General features: G+C 47.0%; 1 long non-coding RNA gene across 1 annotated transcript; it reads left to right on the top strand.

The window, feature by feature from the left end:
• Positions 1–8,330: 8,330 nt before the first annotated feature.
• On the top strand, positions 8,331–8,811 carry LOC128785796 (uncharacterized). The gene is made up of 2 exons (XR_008430038.1): positions 8,331–8,428; positions 8,508–8,811. It is a non-coding gene; the product is annotated as an uncharacterized LOC128785796 (long non-coding RNA).
• Positions 8,812–24,355: the final 15,544 nt, after the last annotated feature.

Here is a 24,355-nt window from a genome sequence, read left to right as displayed (position 1 = left end):
AATAACTGAGCCTGAATCCTACTGCCCTCCCCACTGGGGCTCATAACCAGCCGCCATTCAAACTTGTAGCACGGCGTATTCTAGTGCAGTCCAGAGCATCTTTTCAGAGCAATCTCATCCCCTTCTCCCTCTCTCTCTCTCCCCAGGAGGAAACACCTTTCCTGCAGGAGAGCTCTGGGCAGTCTTTTCCCTTCTCTTTTCATAGGACACTTCTGTTACTGATTCATGTAAGCCACCATCAGCTTGCAGCAGGAGGGAAAAGGCAGGCTTCTCCATGTGGATGTACGTGTTCCTCCTCTGCGGCACACTGGCAAAACAGCAGCTTCCCCCATGCATAAAAGTCTCCCCACACATTTCCATGGAGGAGAGGAACAGAAGAAGGCAGATGGTTCCTTACAGATTGGATGAGCATTGGCCCAAGGACCTGGGCACAGAGATAGACATGAGCAGTGTGCAGGGAGTCTCATGCAGGGTCTGAAAGCTGTGGATGGGGAGCCTCCATGCTGGCTGCCGTTGCAGGTACCACCCTGCCATGCACGGGTTCTCTCCAGCCACAAAACACCTTATTGAAACATAGAATCATTTAGGCTGGAAAAGACCTTTAAGATCCCTGAGTCAAACTATTAACCCAACATTGCCAAGTCCAACATTAAACCCTGTCCCTCAGTGCCACATCTACATGTCTTTTAAGCACCTCCAGAAATGGTGACCTCGCCACTTCTCTGGACAGCCTGTTCTTCCAATGCTTGACTACCCATTCAGTACAATTTTTCCCATTACCCAATCTAAAGTTCCACTGGCAGAACTCATCGCTATTTCCTCTTTTTCTGTCACTTGTTATTTGAGAGAAGGGGCCAGCCCCTACCTCACTACAACCTTCTCTCAGGCAATTGTAGAGAGCAATAAGGTGCCTTGAGTCTCCTTTTCTCCAGGCTGAGCACCATAGGTCCTTTTTTGCCAGGCAGCTTTCCAGATACTCTTCCCCCAGCCTGTAGCACTGCATGGGTTGGTTGTCAGTCTTGGTCTTGTTGAACCTCATACCATTTGCCTTGGCCCATTGATCAGCCTGTCCAGATCCCTTTGCAGGGCTTTCCTAAGCTCCAGATCAACACTTCCATCCATCTTGGTGTCACCTGCAGACTGACTGGGTACACTTAATGCCCTCATCCAGAGCATTGATAAAGATTAAACAGAACTGGCTCTGACACTGAGCCCTGGGGAAGAGCACTTGTGACCAGCCACCAGCTGGGTGTGACTCCATTCACCACCACTCTCTGGGCTTGGCCATCCAGACAGTTTTTTGCCCAAAAGAGTGCACCTGCCCAAGCCATGAGCAGCCAGTTTCTCCTGGAGGAAATAGTGTCAAAGGTTTTACAGCAGCCCAGGTAGATACATCCACAGCCTTTACATCATCCACCAAGTGGGTCACCTTGTCACAGAAGGAGATCAGGTTTGTTAAGCAGCACCTACCTTTAGTAAACCTGTGGTGGCTGGGCCTGATCCTCTGATTGTCCCATACATGCCACATGGTGGCATTCAAGATGACATGCTCCATGACCTTCCCTGGTACTCAGATCAGGATGACAGGTGTGTATTTTCCTGGATCATGCTTCTGACTTTTATAGCTGGGCATCACATTTGCCAACCTTCAGTCATCTTGGACCTCCCCAGTTTGCCAGGACTACTGGTAAATGAAGTCAGCCTTGCTGACTTCAAGGCCGTGTCTCCCAGGTCTCTTTCTATTACCCCTCAGGCTCCAGGGAATTGGTAAAGCCCTGCTGACTCCCTGGCAAAATAAGCATCTGTTCTCCTGTTAGTACTCCAGAGTACATTGCTGAGAAATATATAAAAGGAGGTGAAAGACCCCAATTAGTCTCCAAAGAGTCTGCTTGCAGCTTTGAGAGCTGCTCCTGAGGTCTCTGGCTACTTGGAGGTAAGGCCAACCTCTTGTACTAATTGACAGCAAGGGAGAGGCACAAGACAGTTCCCCCATCTCTGATCCAAGCTGCACTCCCACTTAGCCCTGGGAAACCACACTTCAGCTGTGCAACAGCACTTCAGCAGCTGGTGCTCCTCCTGCCCTCCCTTCTTGCAGATTAATGACTGTCTAATTGTTCTTTATTTTGCCCTGGCAAAGGTGGAGTCCCTTGCTCCTCACAGGGGAGAGAGAGCAGAGGAAAGGCACAGGGGTGTCCCCAGAGAAGCAGGAGCTAATGAGCCATCTGACTACAAGAATTTGCTTTGCTTGTAATACCTGGTAATAGGTATTGCCTTGGAGGCTGGCTCAGGAGAATGAGGCATGAAGAGGGGTTGAGGATATTATAATCTTCTGATTTTGAGCAAGTGCTGTTTTTACAAAAGCCAAGTCACCACCCAGATGAGCATGATGCTTTGCTGAGCAAAAGAAACAAAAAAGCCCCAGCCACAACATGGAGGGTGATGGGTTCAGCCAGAAATCAACCCCTGAGATAAGAGGCTGTATGTCTGTGATGCAAACCATGAGCTCCTGCACAAGCAGGAAACATGTTGAGGGGAGACTGCCTGTCCTCTGCAAAGAGAACACAGCTGGTTCAAAGGGGAAAAGAAATCTTCTCAGAGCTGGGGGTGAAACAGAAGCAGCTCCCCTACAAATGGATTCTCTCTGTTCCCCAAACACTGAGTCGTGGTGGGGGTCTCCTGTCCTCTTTATTGTCCCCCTGCTCAGAAGGAAGTTCTCCCCAGACCCCATACACTGCTTCCTCAGGGATGCTGCAGGTCCTAAGCTCCCTGTGGGAGCAACCTCAGCTGCAGCAGCACAGGAGGCAGGCAGCCAGCTCGAAACAGTTAACAGCTCTCCTCAGCCACCACATCATGATGGATGAGCCCTGCCCCATGGAAATGTCACTGTCTGAACGGAGGGTGAGCTCACTGCTTTCCGCCTCCCATTTCAGCATGGAGCCAGCTGGACAAACAACTCCGTGTCCCTCCAGAGTGGGCAGTCTGGCCTGGCCTCCCACCTTTTGACAACAGTGCTTGGGCATAAGAGACAAAAGGAGTTTTCGCTGTGTAATCCCACTCACCCCAAGGCCTGCTGATTAATAGGAGAGGGGCTCCCCTCCACTGCAAAAGAGAGGAGGAAATGCAAATGGATGAAGAATGATCTGGTCAAGCACTGAACCTTGTTATCTAATTTGAAAAATGGGCAAATGAGGTAATTATGGTGAGATATTGATTCATAGCAACACGCTTCATAAATGCCACAGCAATAACTCTCAGTGCTGCCACGCTGCTCCCCCAGCCCCTCCTCAGCTGCAGAAGGCAAGTTCAGGCTTTTCACTTTAGCCTGTGTTAGTTTCAGAGACAGAGACAGAGACAGCCAGTGTAAGCAAAGTTAGGCCACCTTCCACCCCCCAGGTTGAGCTGGTCTGCTGGCCCCCATTGGAAAAACCTCTTCAGGAGCTTGGCTCTGATGGTCTGCTTTTCTTGTGTGTGTTTTCAGCCAGATCCAGTAAAGACAGTAAGTGAAGAAAGAGGGAGTCACATTGATGGAAAGGATCAGGAGGTAAGACAGAAGCAAGACAGAAGCTTCACCAGCACAGAGGCTACACTAGCCTCCTACTAGGCTTTGGTAGTGTACTGGTTGTGGCCAAGCAACTTAACTGTATCCTGTCCAGTTAGCATCTGAGCTTTTTCCCACTGCAACAGGAATGTTTTAAACTTCTGCTCTGCATCTGGAGATAACCTTCTCCACAACTGTGGAAAGCTGCCTTTTGGAAAGATGTCTATTGCACTGGTAGTTCCCAGGTAAGTTCCTAGTAGGCTTCTTAAAGATATATGCAGAGATAGGTTTCCCTATCAAATTTCACTTAAATCTGTATACTCTGTATGTATTGCACACAGTACAGCATATAGAGCACACACGCTATGTCACCCATAGCTGTGTGGACCTGTGCCCTTTTCTTTGGTCTGGTAGCTTAAAAGCCAATCTGAACATCAGTTATAACCAGAGAGAGGTAGCAGACCCCAAATATTCTCCACACTTTCAGATCACACCAAACACCCTTGTTGACTTGTGAGTTGCCCACTGTGAGTGAGTGAGAAACCAGCCTGGTACCTGGGAGTGAGGGCAGAGAGAGCTGAGATTCACACATGTAAACCTGTTTCTCAAAAACAGGTCTGCAGCTTGAGCACCTCCAAATGGTGCTGGGATGCAGGACACAGGAGCCAGAGCACCAGAGAACCTGCCTGGCACAAGACTGAGCCTGCTTGGCTCTGCCCTCATGGTGTCTGAATGTTTGTCTGCACACCACAGTCATATCAGGAAGGTTCAACATACTCCTTGGGATGCCAGAGGCTTTTCCTGCCACTTGCTGCAACTTTTTTCTTCCCAACCTCTGGCTTGGGAACTTGATGCTGAGAGGTAACAGTCATGGCTCTATTCACAGCTCAGCTACTTACCCTCTGTTTCACCACCTGCAAAGCGGGTGATCATGATAATCCCCTCCTTCCCTGAGGACACAAAGAGTCAATGAATAAATCACAAAAAGGAGTGCTTTGAGATCTTTGGGTAGAAAATATTCCAGGGCTGTTATTATTATTGGTAATGGCACATATTTATTCCACTTATCGGTACTTCAAGCTACATTAAAGTAATTCCCTAGACACAGGAGAGTTAGAAAATAAAATGTATGACCTTCTGTTTCACAAGTACCGGCACATGTCAGTTGTGCTGAAGCAGATATTACCTTCACAGGCACTGTCTTGTGTGCCCACGTTTCAGCAGTTCCTGGGCTTCATCCTGCCCCTCCAAAGTGTCCTAACCCCATTTTCATGACCAAATCTAAAAGTCTTTACTCCTTCCACATCCTGCCATTTTTCTTCACTGTATCAAATCCTCCATAGCATTCTCTTTCTCAAGAGCATACCCTCAGTCTTTACCCTGTGCATGTGCCTCCTGACTTCTCTGTTTGTTTCCTCAGCTGGTCCTTTAACATATGTTCCTATACTCCCCTGCTCCTTCTTCTTCTGCAGAGAATGTGTAAATTTCTGAGCTATTTCATCATGGGAAGATAGCATGACTGGTTCCTGGAAGCAGTTTAGGATGCTGCAGCAACACAATATGCTGATTATGCTTTGGAGCTTTAGCATCATGCCCCACCTTCCAGGGGAAAACATAAAGGATTTGTGTTTTATGATTCAAAAAGGTTGTCCTGTTGCACAGGAAACTTCCTGAGAGGGCAAGTCCTAAAGGGTCTGCACTTGTCTGATCCCAGTGAAACAGCCACAGAAAAGCAGATGGATGCACTCCTCCATTGCAGACTCTACTCCTCTGCCAGGGAAGTCTGTCCTAATAATCTCAGGTGACCTCTTTCCCTGGACTTAGACCTGTCAACCACACCAGGTTCTGTGCACTTTTGCTGTCCATCTGTGTACATGCCAGCCATTGCAATGGCTCTTTTATCTTACTGCTGTGTGATCCTCAACACAGCCATAGCAAACTGCTTAGGATGGACTGCCAGCCTTCCTACTCACAGCCTCTTGTCACCAAGAGACACGTCCATTTCCCTACCCCATACAGGCACAGCATGTGGATACAGCTCTGCCCCCAGTCCCTCTGTTCTCCTCATCATCCAGGTCCCAGTTCCCCAGCCTTGTCCCTCCCTCCTGAGGAAAGGGACATAGTTCTTTACACGGCTAACACAAGCTGTCCCCACTGGATTCCTGCAACCCCATTGCCATCAGGAGATGTCTTCTCCTCCCCAATAGCTCTCCTGTGGGCCATGCTCTGATTTCTCTGCAGGGGCACATCAGGAAACTCACAACTCCATCTCATACTAGCAGGGCTTTCCTGGGGAACAGGACAGGGAGAGGCCTCTTACCTCTCTTCGGATGTCTTCGGGAAAAGGCTGGAACTCAACATTACAGGGGTGAGCACAACAGTTACTCAAATGGTTATGCTCAAACGCCTCTTCAAGCTCTTTAGACACTGGCTGATGTCTGCTATCTGGAATTTTAAACCTCTAAACACTGATTAAAAACTACCCACTGGCAGAGAAAATATTTGTTCGTTTACTCCAAGTTTATTAGATGTTAGACCTAATTAAAAGTTCCAATGCATGGTAAATGCTTCTTTAATTACAGCGAGACAGGAACATTAGAATTGTGGTTTTATGGAGAAAGTACATCTAATTAGCCTGGTTATTTAGGGCATTATTTCTATCTATTTGAAATACATTGCACTACAAGCTGCTTATTCCAGCCAGAGCTTTACAGAAATGTGTTCCAATCAAAAAAACACTTCTAAAAATTTTTGTTCTGTAATTTTTTTGTTGTTATTAATACTTCATTTATTCTTAATGAAAGAAACTAGACTGACAGTCCTAGGAGGATGAATTCTTTTGTTTATGCACAGAATAAATAACAGGCACTGCATGGATCACTACTGGGATCTTTGTTATGAGCAATTTGGGAGCTACAAATCCATCATTCAGTCCTCCACCTCGGTGTGTGCATCAGCAACATTGGAGGCAAGTTTTTTGGACACAGACACATTCTGTGACACTGAGATGATCTTATTCTATTCAGCTCGACAGATTTCTACATGGTTGTATTGCCAGAGGCACAATTATGCCCTTCTCCCATCTCTACCTTTTCTGACTTCCTGAGTATCCAAGCTCAAAATCCAAGGTTTTGTTTCCAACTCTTTTCATAGAAACAACCCGCACTCCCCTGGCACCCCTGCCCCACGGAAAACCTTGGAGAGCAGCAGCATTAGAGCTGGCTGGTGCAGTCCCTGAGCTGTGGAACTACATTGTGTGAATAGTGGAGTTACCCTAGCTCCAAACTGTGCTTTTACTTTGGGAGAGGAAAAGGGTAAGAGAGGAGGGAGGGGTAGTTATAATCTATATGAAGGGGAGGATATTTTGAGGGGACTCTTTTAACCAGGTAAGGAATACTTCATTAATCTGTGCTCTGTATTAATGGCAGACATTGTTCTTGTAAGGAGGGGAGATGAAGTCCAGTGTGCTTCAGTATCCTCTGTCAGCACATAGCTGCCTTTGCATCATTTATGGGTTTTCCCAGCCTGATTAAAGGCTTTTTTTTTGTTTGGGGAGCATCTTAAAAATAAGCATTGCTACCTCTAAAAAACAAACCAAACCAACACATAAACAAACAAACAAAACACAAAAACAAAAACAACAACAACAAAAAACCACAAACCCTAAACCAACCAACCAACAACCAACAATAAGTACTGAAGAAAAAATTACATTAAAGTGGGGATAAAGTCCCCGAATCTCTGTGGCCTGGAAAGCTCCATGTTGACACTGTGAAAGTGTTAATTTAAAGGGAAAGAAAGTGCAAGCATTCATGTGGTCTCTGAGTAAGCTTTGCTCCCTGTTCTTCATTAGGCACTCTAAGCCACACTACAAACCAAGTACCAGAAACCACAAAGCTCACATGAACCAAACCAGGAGCCATTAGCAGTTCAAGAAATATTACCTATTGCTGTCACCTTGAATTTAAAAGGGCAGTGTGCAGAGCTGCTAGTGCTCCCAAGGAAGGGCAGTGTTTACCCATGGAGAGCAGGCTCTTGCTGAGGCAGTGCTTTGTGTGCTGTCTCTTGCGTGAACACTGTTGCACTAAAGAAACTGTGGAAGTACAAGTGTGGTGTCCCAGCAGTGAATGAAAAAGAGCCTTAAAAAATCAGGCAGCATAGGCCTAAAAGTGTGAATCATAGATTTCAAGTGTGCTTACTTACCTCTCTGTGATTCTGAGAGTTCACTGCAAAGGCCAGGAGAAAGAAGAGGGAAGGGGCTAGTACATGGAGAGCCACTGATTCATCTTTGATACATCTCCTCCCTGGAGAGCCATTGATTTATCTGCCCATGGATTTTAACGCAGCTGGAGTACCCAGCCAAGTCCCATGTGCTAAAACTCCTGTGAATGACCTGCTGGTCTCGGCTGGTCTCCCGTGCCATGCAGTGACAGCGCACAGCCAGCACAGCCGTGACCCCGTGATGCAGTCAGTCAGGGAGCAAAAGCCACCTCCTCTGGGGGCTGCAGCGGGACATGGAGGGCAGATGGGAGAGGTGGGCAGGCATCCAGAGAGCTGGCAGCAGTGAGCAGCCGAGCACTCACCTCCCTGGGGCTCCTCCAGGAGCTGACACAGCGAGGACTCTGAGATGCAGCCCCTGCCTGGGGCTGTAGTGATATGAACCCAAACACACTTAACAGGCCAGAGGGACCGTGATCCATGGTCAAGGATGTCACAGTAGGGACATCAGTGAGTAACAATGAATTGGTGCAGTGTGTTCCCCAAAATCAGTTATCTGTGGGAGAGCAGGAGGAATAGAACAAAACCACTTCTGCTGGCTGGGCGTGTAATCCTGCAGCTGGGGGAAATCACAGATTCAAGGACCTGGAAACCACTGGCACTTGTGCACATGTATGTACGTGTGTGCATGCAAGGGACAGGAGGGCCAAAATCAAAGCCCCACCCCTGCTAATAACCACTGTGTTTTTAGCAGTCTGTCAGAGGAACTGAACTAGCTGAGAGCCAGGAGGCCCCTGTGGTTTCTGCTGCAACTTCCCATGCAGTGCTGAGGAGAGGGAAGGTCTTTCTGAAGGCAGTCCCAGGCTCACATCTAATCACATCCATGGGGAGAACTTATCGCAGAAAATCTATTAGATCAGAGTTTCACCACCTGTGATTTTGTGACCACCCAAACTGCTGAGAAATTCTCCAGAAGAGCATCATGTGCAGAGAGCCAGGAGCAACTCTCATTTACAGCCAAACAAAACTGTTAAAGCTATTTTATTCCTTTTAAATTTTTCTCTCTCTTCTTGTTTGATCTCCTTGTGCTTTGAGTATGAACAGATAGTGTGGGTTTTCCATTAGGAGATCTATATACAATAGGTCTGTAGATTATACTCTGGTATTTTATGGAATGTCATCTTAGGGCCTGTCAACGATCTCTTGTGATAATGCTACACTCCATCAACTTGCTCAGCAATTGCCAATAAATCCCAGATCAACAATTGTCAGTAAATCCCAGATTCTTGTCCTGTGTTCCTGGGATCCTTTCTTAAATTTATTTCCTCTGTTCATCAGTCCTGCCACATGCAGAATGAAGGCAGCAGACTTAATGCCACAAGCACCTGGAAATGTTGGTATACACCCTCCAGTTGGGCCATGGAGCATTGTTGGACCTTCCATTACTTCCATGGCGGTGGTATGTGGATTGCCTGGTTTGTTCTTCACACTCCTGCAAACCCATCCTTCAGGAATGGCTCTCCACAGAAGGAAAGAGTGGTGGCATGCTGCTGCAAAGTGTTTAAAACAGCAGGATGAAGAAGAGTGAGCCCCCAACCCATGGCAATTAGATGGAGCTAGAAAGAGTATAGTCCACCTTGGGCTGTGCTTGTCTGCAGGAACACAGGGATTAGGGACATAGCTCATGGGTCTGCGCTTGCCACAAAGGCTGATGACTCCAGACCACACAGAGAATAGAGCAAGTGGGGAAGGAAACCAGCTGGGCTAGCAGGCTATATTAGTGAAAGTCTTTCCGGCTGCAGCATCAGCCAGAGCAAAACTGACAAGAGCTCTCAGTCTTCTGATTTCCATGTGTAGGCTGATCAGCAAATGGGGTCTGGCAGGAAGAGCCCCTGTGGTGATGCTATCACACAGATGCCCAGATGTGTTGTGAAGATAGTTTTTGCAACTTTCACTGGAGCATCTGATATCAGCCAATGTCAGGATTGAGATAAGGGCCTAAAGGGACATTCATCTTGTCCAGTGTGGCATCTCCTGTGCTCACAGTGACCCCCTGTTCCCCCTTCTCTCGCCCCTTTTGTTTACTGCTTGGATTCATGGCTCATGTGTTTTTCTATGCAGCAGTTGTCTCTTTGTGTGTCTGAGCAAGGCTGGGCACACAGTGAGCTTTACTGTTGTGTGGTGATGGCCACCTGCCCCGTACACCTCCTGCAGAAGGAAGCACTGCCCTCTCCTACTGCTGTCTCCCTTCCCCCCACAGGGCTCATCAGTCCCACTGCTCTCTGCAGATCTCTGCAAATCTTCCTATACCCCATTACCTGTTCCCCACACCTACAGCTCTGTTTTACCCACATCTTCACCCCAGTGTTAATTCACCAACAGCACAGCTCCTTCCTCAGATTCCTCAGGCCCATGTTGCTTCCCTTGCATGCCAGTGCCTATGGCATCACATTCTCAATCCAGCACAGTCCTTTTTATTTCCCCTTTCCTTCCCAAGCCATTTGTACTAAGCTAACCCTCTCTTCTGGGGAGCGTTGGGTTCAAAATTCTCCAATTGAATACAAAAATATTGTTTGCTGGGAAATTTTCTTTGGATGATGCCATGATCTGGAGGGATGCCTACACTCTGTGATCTCATTTTCCATCTCTTCTGCCCTTCAGGTGAGAATGCTCAGCCTTCTTGGCATAGTTTCTCTTCCCATATCAGACATACAGCCTCTCTTCTTCACTTGTCAGCAGCTCATCCTGAAAGGGTTATCATTTATTTTGAGGACAAGGCTCTAAATGGATAATGTCCAGCTTTGATAGTAGTCTCAGTACTTGAATGAACTATAAAATATTCAGCAGAGTCAACAGTTGCCTTTCTGCTCAGCTGCATCATGGCCTATGGGCTTCCCACAGCTCAGGTGTGCTCTGCTTTAATCCATCTCTCCCAGGACTCCAGGGGCCTGAATGGTTCAGCAGAGACAACTTCAACCCAGAGCGGAGAGCTCTCTGGAGGAACACTGGGACTGGGACGGTCAGCGTAACCTCATCACCACTGTCTGAAGACCAGGGGCTGAGAGATATCAGTAAAGCCCTTCTCCTCCTGCTTCAGTTGCTTCTGCCTGAGAGACCACTTGGCCATCCCAACGCTTCCACCATACAACACAGGAGTGAAGGGATTTTGTGTCCAGCTTATTGATACTGAACAGTATCATAACTCCTAGGCCCCACCCTCTGCACAAGACACGGAGGACTATGGATCTCACATTCACAGACTGCTCTGTCCATCCAGCTCCTGCTCCTGTCCCACTCCAGTCCCAATGCCTCCATCCACTGAACTGACTGCAAGCTGCAGAAAGCAGAAAGAGAAGAAGAGCTGACCAGGAGAAAAATCCAGCTGTCAGAAGAAGTGTCATGTGAAAACAATGGGATCAGAAGGCAGAGAGTTAGAAGACAGTGAGAGGATTTGGAAGCTCTCCTGGAGTTGTGCTAATTGGCTGAGCATCCTCAGATCCTCATCAGCCAGCTATAAAATGGAAAGAGGTGGGAAGCTCTCTCCTGGCTAGAGATGTCCAGGCTCACAGAATAGCTACATGAGCCAGCATCCAACCTGCAGAAAGAACCTAGGCCTGGGGAAGGAGGAGGTACAGGTAATGCCTCACCTGCTCAGTTTGCAGCCACCCTCTGCTCCAAACATAGTCCAGCTAAGGCAAAAGCCTGCACAGAGCCCACCAGGCTGTCATTTTCCAACATGGAAGTGTCAGCAGCCTGCTAGCAACCTGCCTGCAGATTGGCAGTGTTTGAGCCGTGGTAACTGGGGTGCCAGCCAAGATGAGGGTGCTGGCCCATGCTGGTGTCAGCTAGAGTAGAGTTTATTTTTTTTCCCAGTGGCTGGTATTGGGCTATGTTTTGGATTTGTGCTGAACACAGGGCTGATAACATAGAGATGTTTTTGTTATTGTTGAGCAGGTCTCGCACAGAGTTGAGGCCTTTTCTGCTTTCCATGGCTGGCAAGGAATTTGGGTGTGCATGGGGTGTTGGGAGGAGACACAGCTGGGACTGGTGACCCCAACTGACCAAAGGAATATTCCAGCCCATATGGCATCCTCCTCATGATATAAAGTGGGGGGAAGGAGGAGGAAAGCAGGGAGACATTTGCAATGAAGTCATTTGTCTTCCCAAGTCACTGTTATCTGTGATGGGACCCTGCTCTCCTGGGGATGACTGAATACCTGCCTGCCCACGGGAACTGGTGAATTAATTCCCTGTTTTGCTTTGCCTGTGTTGTTTGTCTTTTGCTTTCCCTATTAAACTCTCTTTATCACAATCCACAAGTTCTCCAGCTTTTACCCTTCCCATTCTTTCCATGACCCTGCTGGTGGGGGAGTGAGTGAGTGGCTGGGTGGGGCCTGGCTCCTGGCTGGGGTTATACCACAACACGGTCCATGCCATGCAAACCCATTGCAGGATTTGGCAGAGATTCTGCTGTAACTTTGCAAGACAGAAAAGATAGAGGGAGACCTCGGTAGCAGCACAAAAGGTGAGGGCACAGTTCTTCCACCCATATGGTTGCACAACATCATCTCTTTGCAAAGTTGTGGATACAAACCAGCCCTCAGGACTTACAGCCATTTTTTCCCCATCCATTTTTGCAGCTCAGCTCAATCCTGTTTCTGGGCTACTAGTGAATGAGGAGAGCCACAAAACCCCCTCATACAGCACAGGGAAACTGCACAGGGCAGGTACAGCGATGTGAAGAATCTACCCATGTGGAGGGCAAAGGAGAAAGGATTAAACATGTTCAGCTCTGGGCAAAACAAGCTTTTCCAGTGTCTTGGGAGAAAACTGGTCACCCTATGCTATGAGAGGAAACAATGCATAACATCTAAAAAATTCTGGCAGTTTACTCACCATAATAGTAGCTAAAATTTATAATCTGCTGCATAGTTTAACAGTGTCTATTAAATCTGCAGACAAAGCATTTGCTGAGATTGTGGAAAATTCATAAAATCACTTATCCTCAGAGCCATTGGAGATGATAGAGCAGCTCTGTTTTTATAAAGAGAATCTGAAAGAAAATGAATGTTTCTGAAAACGTGGCTGGAATAGAGAAATGGCCAGAGCTTTGCCAGGGTGCAAGGAATATAAATGATACATGAAGGAACTGGGTACTCTGTGTTCAGGGAAATAAAACAACCCCCAACCAGTGATTATAGAGTGAGGCTGATTTGACCCTAAACCTGCTTAAGAAATTGGAATATCCCCAGAAACACTCGCTGAAGATGCCAGGGATTTGTGACAATATCGTGTGATCTGTGCAATGCATTAAGCAAGAGTCTTGCAAAAAGCATAGCGTGGACAACTGTCAAAAGCAAAGTGCTTTCAGTGCAAGAAATGATGCTAGTAGGAATGGCTGGGGACTGTGTCCAGGTGAGTGCTGAAAGCATCCACTGATAGAAGCAATTGGCTCTGATTGCAGATCCCCAAGCTCCACTCTTAAGTTTCAATCAGTCAAATGAAGGCTCTCAATGGCAACAGCCACACTGTATAGAAGAGAAATATCCCTGTATTCTCCCTGCTTTAATCCCAAAGCTGAAAGTATTGTGAGGAGAAAACAGGTTTCCTTGTGGTGCTGGCTGCAGGGAGCAGCAGTTAAGTGCAATGGACAGGAATCAGATGAGCCATCCTCTTGTCATCGTGGAAAGGCTGCCACGAGGAACGCTGAGGAAGCCAGAGTGGGTTCTGCTAGGATGGATGAGATAATGTCTGCACACTAATGACTGCCTTTGTCTTTGTTTGAAAACAACGGTTAAGTGCACATCAAGGTTGCCTAATGCACAGGGCCAGAGCACATCACTCTCTAATGCTCCAGCGCTGGGTGTCTGTGGGAAGAGCACAGCCAGGAGTTTTGTGTGGTGGCCACAGACTGACATTAGAATGAAGAAAATGCTCTGCTAGAGTCTGGTTACACCTCAGAGTCTCCATACAGGGGTCCCAGCCCTTATGGCCACTTCCAGGACATGTGTCCCTTGCAGCTGGTGGGTGCAGCTGCCTATGCTTCCGCTGGTTCAGCACAGCACATGTACTGTGGGGATCAGGACCTCTGGGAAGAGAGATTCCTTAGTGGGCTGCAGCAAAGTGTAGCAAAGGGACAGGTACCCTCTCGTAGCAGCTGACACTGATAGGATGAAGGAGAGGACAGGTTCAGCAGGATGTTTTGTAGCAAGGTCACTATGGAAAAGAAGCTGAAAGGAACACTAGGTATACACAAGACTCATGATCTTCCTGCAAGTGATCATAACAATACAGAGTAGAAAATTGCTTCTGTAGCAATAGTCAGAGAAGGGGAATCTCTTCCACACACTGGTGCCATGCCTTTAAGATGTTGTTGAGGGAGATGCTGTACATCTCCTCTCTGAGTGCTTTCGTCTTCTTGAACAATTGCTCTATCCATCCTTTTCCTAGGATGGTGGCTTTGGAGGTGAAGTATCTCCCACCATAGCCAGCCCGGCTTCAATGCTCTGAAGCAGTGGCAGGGAACATCAGGAGACCAGAAGTGCTAGGACAAAACACTCTTTCTCCTGGTCTCAGAGACCAAGGCCTGTTCTCTCGTGAGGAGAGCAAACAGCGTGGTGTGGTGCCGACATCCATGCAGCTAAACTAACTCCTCCTAAAGCAGGATGGCCTCATGCATGCATCCTGCTGGCAGCAGTCCTGAGGCTATGGTGTTCCTTGAACTGAACACAGAAATATTTTAAACCTGTGAGCCCTGCCAATTTAAAATGCAGAAGAGATAATATCTGAGAGACGTTTGGACTTAAGAGGGTAAAAGTCAAAGAGAAAAGGAAAGCAGTGCCTGGAGCTGACATTGCTTTTGGAGTCCTACCAGCTTTGGAAGTTTCATTGAATTAAAGGTGTTGTTATTTAATAAAATGTATTTGCACTCAGGCTGCAAACAGAAACAGACATATGGCAGAGAGAGAGAGCAGCTGGTCCCCAGCAACAGCCCCTCTTGTGCCACCATCAACACACTGCTATGGCATCTCCCCTCTCAAGGGACTCCCAAAAGTAACAGGGTCCCTTTGTGCTGCAGTGCAGCTGCCCTGGGGTGGACTGTGAGGCAGCACTTGCAGAAATCAGGCAAGCAGCAATGAATACCCCAGTGGGAACTATGGTGCAAAAAGCAGTTTCACAAGCTTTGTGGTACGGTCATAAAATCAGGGCTAAAAATTGTCAAGGCATCACTGCAGTTGGCATTTCAGGATTTACTACAAGACTGCTCATCCTGCATCTAAGCCTTCCTTCATGTCACACCATGTCAGTGATGCTGAAAGCCACTGCTGTTTGTTTTAGCTCTTTGCATGTGCCCTGCAGGCTTCCCACAGGGACACTGACCAGGCAAAATCCTACTTATTTTAGGAAATCTGGTGAAAACCTGAGTATGTTAAGACCTTCTGGTGAGTTCAGAAAGCTAGAAAGACCTAGTTAGTCCCCCAAAGATAGAGAAGGGAGCAAGCATAAGTAAATTCCACATCTACCGCCTTAGCCTGAGATATGCAGTCTGTGCAAACTGGCAGGAAAACAAGTACTCAGCACACAGTGAGGAGATGCCTTGATGGGCAAGGCAGGACTGGCAACAGGAACCTACATGAATTCAGAGCTGTGATTCAGCTGGCTTCCTCAGAGGCAAGGGTAGCAGGGATGGGAGACCCTGTGCTCCACACCCTCTGCACCCGTGGCAGGAAAATGTGCTGTGGATCAGATGCAGGCACACACACGCCACTGCACAGTGGGATCCCTCAAATGCACTGAGCCACTGAGAAGCTCTTGGAAGACATTTTGAAACCACCCTTGCTTCCAGGAGAAGCTGGAAGCTCCCAAGTCTGAACGGGGACTCACTGGTTGGGTCTGTTCTGGAAAACACCACTTTGGTTCCTGCTTTACAAGGCAACAAGTAGAAGAGTTGGGTGACAGCTCTCATTTTTGTGATCTGCTTCTATAACCAGGGGCAAAATCTGCCCCCTCCTGCTCCCCCTCTGCACGTCTGCTGTGCAAATGCCTCCACATGAAATATTTACCCCAGGATCCTTTTAGTGGAGAAGAGCAATTTTAAGGACAAGAGAAATCTTACCTATTCCAGATGAAGTGAACAGATGAAGCACCCACTGAAAATGCTCTTTAGTTCAATGAATAGCACACTGTGCTATTGAGACCTTTTTTCTTGGCTTTGTTGCAACATATTTATTTTTTTCCTTTTTCTTGATGCTATATGGGGTCTCAGACAATCCTGATAAACCCAAGAAATAGTGCTCCTTCAGATGGAAGGAACCCAAGCAGGACCTATATGGAGGAAAAAAAAGAAGTTTTAGAACCAGATGCAAGTTTTGAAGGAGGCGGCAGGAGTTTGAGGTTCCCAGCAGGGAATATCCTGATGGGAATATCCTGATGGTTCCTTCTGGACCCCAAATTTTTTTTCTAAGTGGCTTTTGTTCTAGCTGTCTTACCTACAGGGAGCTCAGCTGAGGAAAAGGTCTGCAGGAAACTAACACCATTGGGAACATGGCACAGGTGGTTCTGATATTGTGGAATAATTCAATGAATAATGAAGTTTTCTTCTTTTGTTGCTGCTTGGGTTTTCAATGTGATCAAGACCCTTAGTTAGCAAATATAACTCAGGTGATTAATAAGCCAGCACACAGAGGGACACACAGCTAACAGTCTGTGCATGTGAATAAAGAAGCACAATCTAAAATTTTCAACTCATTTGACCCACAGAAAGAAGGAAAGCAGATATAAAGATATCTGTGGTCTTCAGCGACCCAAAGATAGCTCTGCCACCTGGCAACGGGGTATGCTAATAGGTACAGGAATCATTTGGAAAACTGTAGTGTTGAGAATCCAAATCCTACATGAAACCGCTGGTTAAATATCTGAACTGCCAGGTCCTGAGCTGGTGTCTTCAATCTATACAGCAGATAGTAGCTGAGCTGTTAGGTAAGTCTCACACTCTGGTAAGAGGTGGGTACTTGGGATTGTCATAGATCCACTCCAGCAGGAGAAATGGCCTCCAATTTCAGACACAGGCCACAAAGAAGTCAGTGCACACCAGGCATTTATTAACTTGTTCTAACATCAGGCTCTGGTTTCTGAGCTCCACCAACACTATTTTCCGTGCTTTTTCAATATGATGTAAAATTTTCTGGTGTTGCTTATGCACCCTTCATTCCCTAGGCTATCTCAAGGCAATCTCTCCTTCTTGCTCCTGGTCTTAAGGCTTTTAAAACCTTAATGTAAAATCAGAAGAAGATTTCTCTCCTATTCCCTTGTCTGCTGTGGTATTCACTCCCCGTTGTTCCCTGATGACCTTGAAAAATTATTCAGGCCCACTGTGGACTCCCAATCCCTGAGCAGACTTTCTGAGCTCCCTTTCAGCACACCTATTTAAAACTAAAAGCAAAACAAACACACAAGAGTCCACAAAAGCTCTGTGTGTACCTTGCTACCTAGAAAGCAATTAAATCCATTATATTTTCTGCATTAGTTTTAACGTGCTATGTCTCAGGGGTTAGTGCAATGAGCATTAGTCATAAGCTAATCAGAAACTAAGGTGCTTGAATAATTCATAGGCTGCCTTTATTCACGAAGAACCTCAATACACAGCCCTGTCATACCATGAGTGCAGTGCTACCAAAAGGCAGCTCACCTCACAGAGGGTGTCAGTCAGCTCAGAGACGATAGAGGCAGTTTCTGTGAAAAGCCATACTCAGAGAGATGTAGAATGACCCGGGAATGCCTGCTTAGGGAAGCACATCTTTCTCCCAGAGGAGATAGGGGAGACCTCTGCTGCACTCTGCTCTCCCCAGCACTTAAATGCCTCTCTGAAACACAAAAACAGAATAAAAACCTTTGGGTAAGGACCCAGGCAAGTCTGCAGGGATCACCTACACCTTGGGAACTGGGAAGAAAAAGAGGGACCTGCTCTCAGAGGCAGCACTTAGATGGCATTAGTCCAGGTCTGTGTGGAATTTCTTGGGAGGCACAGTCATAGAGCAGTGCTAGGCAGGAAAGGGAGATGCCTCTGCTCCCCAGTGCAGGGCTGGGGGGGGATCCCCAGCTGTTGTGTGTGTGAGCTTTTCCATGCCAGCCTAGCCTAATGACCCTACATCACAACATACCTAATGCCTAATAAAGGTTGCTTGTTTCTGAGAAGCCTGGCTTTTATGATGGCAAAATATCTGCTTGCTACCAAGAGAATAATGTCTCTGTCAGAGCAAGGACACTTCTGACCTTATGGGAAGAGTACCTGTAAGAAAAAGTAAAGCTAAAATTAGACACTAAGCCCAAAAGGAGTGTGTCTGCCTGTGACTTGCAAGGAGGGGAAGTCTTATGCTAATGGGTGTTCCTCAGACTGTGTCAAGGGAACGGATGGCTGGAAGTGGCATCTAATGAGGAGAGGCCAGGAAGAAGGCATCATGGCATCAGAGAGGTGACAAGGACACAAATGATGTGCACTGGAGGGGAAGGAAAAGACAAGATCCTAGCTCACACCAGGGAACACTGCCTTGAATCTGGTGTGCAACCACAGTGACAGGGCTAGGAAGGAGGCAGCCAAGCAGGCAGCAAACAGCGTCTGTTTGTTCCAAGCTGATGGACAATGTCTGACAAGTTCAAAGTTTGGGATGAGGGAGCTGGGGTGTAGACAAAAAAGGACAAGGAGATTCTCCCAGCAGAAGAGTAGAGCATGCTTTCGACTGTCAGAACTGAAGAAGGTCACAAATTCTCCCAAAAAACAGCCAGGCTGGTTAAGGAGCTTGACCTGTAGGATGGTGTTGTTGGATTTACTGACAGCTCTGGAAGGAAAGAAATCTCATAGACTCCTGTGAGCTGCATTTCTGATTCAGGGTACATCAGCCAAGCAGCATCCTGCAGATTAAAAACATTTGTTACCTCTCTAATCCCCTGCTAAAAAATTAGTGCAAACAGAAGCATGCATATAGCATGCATATAGCAAAGATGTATATGTTCAGCAGGCTGAAAAAACAGTTGGGAAAACCCCCTAGACCTAACAGCTAGAACAGAAACTCCATCTTATGCTGTGGATCAAAAGATTATATTACTACACATGCTGGTTTTCCTATCTATGTGTGTCATCAAGTTTGGTTAAGTTATTCTCACCATTAATTTCTTGTGTCAAGGAGTTCCACAGCTTAGCATGTGCTGTGTGCATCAGCACAGCTTGATTTGCTGTAGTGCTTTGCCTAAAGGAGCTGAACTCGCTCTTATTTACACAGTGAATTCTCCTTATTTTACACATGCCAAGAATAAAGGTGAACATGAGACATCCGTTAGCCCATGAACCCTGTTGGGTATCACAGTGTCGTGCCCTCAGACCTGCTTGCTTCCCAACAATTGCAGAGCAAGGCCAGCAAGGAGTTTCTGCAGGTCTGCAGATCCTGCTCTCATTACATGACAATGTACATGCAGGTGGATAAAAGCCTCCATATGGCATTCTCAGCTAATCATACCAAAGAGCCAGTACTTTCCCTAAGAAGCAACTTCAGGCTGTAGGTTCCAGTACTCAGGGATAGGCTGAGTGCAGTCCCCAAGCTTCTCTTGTGAAGGAGTCATGTTAAGTGTCATTCTCAGTGCTAGCACATGGGCAGAGGGTGCCTGGGGAGCCAGGGCAATTCCATCCCTACATGCTCATGGTGGGGTCTGAGGCTTCATACACCCCATGGCTACACCATCCATGGTTCTCTAGGTGGAAGAGAATGGGATGTTGCTTGTGAGCACTTCATGACTACCTGCAGCATCTGAACACAGCCTCAGTTTTGGCACCTGGGGACACTGTTTGTCCTCCTCTTGCTGAGCTCACCAAAAAACCCAAGCCTGTGCCTTCTCATTACAGCATCCTCTCTGGAGTCCAGCTTCCTCTCTGCCTAATGTCAAAGTCAGATTGATATTTCAATCCACACAACCTATAATGGACCTTGGTAAAATCAATCAATACACATTCCCTCATTTCCCCATGTCCGCTTGCTTAATGGAGGAAATAGCTGCTGCCTGAGACCTTGAAACTCAATGGGTCTTTTGTCCCCCACAAATGTACTTGACTGTGAGTTTAGAAAAAAAGTAAAAGCAGATCCTCATAATGATGTTTTTTCCTTTCTGTTTTCAAAGGGAGAATAGAGCAGGCAAAATAATTGGTAGAGCATGACTACAGACCTTCATTGGGGTAAACCCAGCAGGACTGCTCAAGGATGTTCCCTGCAGCCACCAGGTCATCAACCCGAAACCCCTCAGAATTAAGGAAGTAGAAAAGTACTGGAAGTCAAGTAGTTCAGAGGGGTTTGCAGTTTGCCTTATCAGCTGTCACCTATCTCAGAAGGGTAAGTGGCAAGAAGTTCCTCACATTCTTTTTCTGTAGTGTGGAAGAAATGTGCTTATAGGGATGGAGACAAAGATAGGTTCGCAGCCCTGTCACTTTGATGTTTCTTATCCTCTGCAACTTAATTGCTAGGACCGTGATAGAGATCCCTTTCCTCCTTTGTAGAAATACAGCTTGATAACAAGTCAATGGCAGGAGTGAACATACAGAAACAAACCACAAGCCATGGACATTAGTCTGTGCCTTGCTGGAAAAGTATTACACTGAACAGTAGAATATGCAGAAGGATAGGATAGGATAGGATAGGATAGGATAGGATAGGATAGGATAGGAGCAAAGCTGTCAGATCATTTAAAGCAATAAATCTGAAATGTTTAGAAAATTCAAAGGAAATCCATGGAAGGCAAATGCTTTGCCAAAATGCTGACTCATGCTGGACCTCATAGTAGGCAATATAGCAGACAATACAAAATCAGCATCTATGAATTAATAAAACAACAGAAGAAAAGAAATGTAGTAAAAAGACTTGGTGAGCAGCTGGGACTAACAGAGGGGAACCACATCAGAAGAATGTGATGTGCCCCTGCAGGGGTAAGAGGATGATGGGACCACCAGTGTCAGCTCGGCCAAGTGCCTGGTGAGGCTATGTGTGCAGCCATGGCAGCAGGATTGTGCAGATGCTGTACACTGAAGGCAGTAGCCTTAGAGTTCTTTATTTGCACAGCTCCTGCTTTTCCCGTGCCTTTTCATCTCCACCCACAGGGTGACCTCTCTTACCATCCCCTTTCTAGGCCAAGAAATGCTTTATATATCCAGGGCCATTTGATGCCTCTATCCACATAAATTCAGCTTCCCTTTATTCTCTTGCACTTCTTCATATTCCCATTTGCACAGGTTTGAAGCAGAACATCAGCTCTTATAGCTCTTTACCAGGTTGTTTACTGCAGAATCTCTCTGAAGTCAGAGAAACGGCAGCCCTGGTGCCAAATTCCATTTTAACTACACAATCAGTTATCAGCCCATTACCATAATAAGGAGATTAAAAGCGCTGAGAAATGCACAGTTTAGTCATGGCTAGGGACTTTGCTGCTGTCTTCCCAAGTCCCACAGGTTCCATTTTGTTCTGCTTGTCACTTTCCTCCAGGATCCCTGGGGAGGAAAGCAGGGGCTGGAGATAATGAGAAACACCATGTCCCAGCCAAGGCTGGGGCAGGGGATTACTTACACCCAGAGCCACTCAGGCAAACTAAATCAGGCCAGGTTACCTATCTTGGGCCCTTGAACATTTCCTTTCTTCCTTGAGTGTCTAACTGGAAACATTTCTCCAGTGGCAAGGTTTCAAGCATCTGTTCCCCCTGCATTCTTCTGGGACCAGACTGGGGATCGTTTCGGCCATCCAGAGTAATCCTGTCTGGATCCAAACCCATTTCTGCCTCCTATCTGCAGAGGGCAGAAGATAGGGTTTCAACAGCACATACTGATTCCCATGTATTTCTATTTCTAAGAGGCTCAAAGGATATTTCTGAAGTAACAGATGTGCTCCATCACAACAGGAGGAAGTCAGGCAGAGACCAGGATACTGATGGGTGCCTCCTGTGAGCACTTCTCAAGAGTCTGCAAGTCAGACCTGCCTCCAGACTGCAGTAGCTGAATGCAAGCACAGAACAGAGCATTAGTTGCAATTGTGAGTCACCTGCCAACAAAAGCAAACATCTCGTCAAGACGAAAGCAGTACCTGCATCAACTCCAAATTTATTCATGTGGCATCACCTTCAACCATTACGTTGAAATCCAAGCATTTTACAAAAGCAATTATCTAACTACAAGGGTGCTGCTATTTTATGTAAGAGCAGTAAAAGCCTGATTTAGTTCCTCTCTCCAGAATCTCTGGATTTATTTTCTGATCAGCTGTTGTCTTTCATTCCACTGCCCAGACCAACTGCTAATGACTTCAGCTTCTTGCTCCAGGAGGCAGGGAGCCTTCTCTTCAGGGATGGGAAGCTGAATCAGGGCAGGAAGGATGGACACTTTTCCCTGTCTGGGGCCTAATAAATCTGCTCAGCTCCCTGCCCAGGTTATTGACACAAGGAAGCCAGGTGAGCTGGCAGCAAAGGCTCTGTGAGTTTCATCCCCCTGAGGTGTCTGACCTTGGGAATAGAGGCTGGGGGTAGCAGGGATTAGGGGAGGCAAGGGCATTTATGAAGCAAACACACAGATGCTGCAACTATAGCAATGGGAACAGAACTGGGAGTATAGGAGGAGGCAGCCTCTAAATATTGACCTTGTGTGTTGAATTTTTTGTGGCCTGCAGACCCAGAATACATTTGTTGCTACAGCATGAGAAAAAACAGTGTCATCTCAGGATCCAGATCCTGAGCCAGGACGGGAATTTACATTCTATTGCATGGACAAAAGGAAGCATTGTAACCCTGCTATACTGCAGAGAAGGCACAAAACTCCAGCTGTTGGTGATTACTAAGTACCCTTCCCCAGTTTCACAGTATTTTGCCTCACTTTCTGCCCTGCTAGCTCCTCTCCTGTCCTTCCAATCAGCTACTGTGCTTCAGGCTGCAGTCAGCTGCATTTGAAGAGTTAGAATAGCAACCCATAAACACACTCGCACACGCGATTGTTGTGCTGACCCAGAAACTTCTAGCTTTTCTTGCTAGCAGAGTTTGAACCAGTCAGCACTACTCATACAGTCCATTTCTATCACTCCCAGAGGTGGTGGTGGTAATAGGAGACTCTTACACTAATGAGAGATCCAGGAGAGATTACGCTGGAAAATAAAGCTGCAACCAGCAAGGCAGTTAAGATGCAAGCAGGTTACAGGCTCTGAGCCGGGGCTTCACAAGCCTCTGCTACATTACCCTTACACACACACACCCCCAAGTTTTGACTCTAAACTCACCCCCAGCAGTGTTTGCCTTTCACTACTGCTGTGAATGCAGTTTCATTTCCCAAATGTCCTGCAATGGCTTGGGTCTTGGAGCATTCCTATGAGACTGCAAATACCCTCTGAAAGCAATGTGATAGGGTATCACCCCAGTGAGAAGAGTCTCTGGGTGAAAGACACTTGGAAAAAGCACTGGGTATGGATGAGCTGTTTATGGCTGTCCATAAATTGATGGACAAATTGATGTAATTGATATGAGACAGCAACAAGTCAGAGGGAGGGGAAAATATTTCCAGGATCCCTGAAGAACATGGCATCTGCTGCATGTCTCCTTCTGTCTGGATTAACCGCTGCCTGGTCCCATTAAAGGTTCAGAGCTGGGGGTGGGGTGTTGGTGTTCCCTGGAGATGTTTTCCTCCTGCACCTCTCTAGTTAAGATATCAGAAGTGAGATTTGTCACTTAACCATCTGGAATAGGAGATCAGAGGAGGCTGCTGCTCCTCAGTCTGTCACACTCTTTAACTGTGCTAATGTCATTCAGATGTTTCACAAAGCAGCCCTGACAAGCAGGCATGAAATTAAGATGTTTGTGGAGCTGGCCAACTGGGAAATGACAATGGCAGACTGGGGAAAGGCAGAGGAGGGGGGCACATTCCGAAGGAAGAAGCTGTGCTGGAAACTATTTGCTTCCTCTTTCTGCCATGTATCTGTAACAGCTTGGACAAGCTCAGTCAGGAGGGCTGATGCAGTGGCATCTCCATGCCAGGGAAAGCCTGGGAGCAACTCCCCTGCTTGCCCCTTCATGCTCTCCTGCTGTCCAGCCTCAAGACTGAAGCCAAAACAATCACTCATGTCCTCACTGAACTGGGATTTCTAGTAGGAGGATTTTTATGCCAGGGAAGTACACATATCCTGTGGGACAGTTCTGTTTGGAAACAGGCTGAGGGAAGATGAGTTAGCCAGAAGCAGAGGCCACCCTTGAACCCCACAACACCACAGCCCTGGGGGCAACCTGTGTTCCTGCCTCTGTCCAAGCAGTGCTGCAAGGTGCTGGAGCAGCTGGATCTCATTTCACACTGCAAAGCAGTTTTATCAGCAAGGAGTTGACATGGGGCTTTAAAACACTTTCTAATTAAGAAGCAGGCCAGCCTGGAGAGCAATTAGGTTTGACGCATCCCATATTTGAAGAAGTGTGTGTTGCAAGCTCTGGAAAACATACAGAACCTCTGCAATTAAATCTTCTTCCCATTCCTCCCTGGCCTCCTCATTTGCAGAAACATCCTTGTTGGACAGCTCTTAAACAGTGTGCCCACTGCCCTGAGGGCAAGGG

Source organism: Vidua chalybeata, chromosome 3 (assembly GCF_026979565.1).
Source record: "Vidua chalybeata isolate OUT-0048 chromosome 3, bVidCha1 merged haplotype, whole genome shotgun sequence".
Lineage (NCBI taxonomy): Eukaryota > Metazoa > Chordata > Aves > Passeriformes > Viduidae > Vidua > Vidua chalybeata.
Note: the sequence above shows the minus strand (reverse complement) of the source record. Positions and strands in the feature narration are given on the sequence as shown.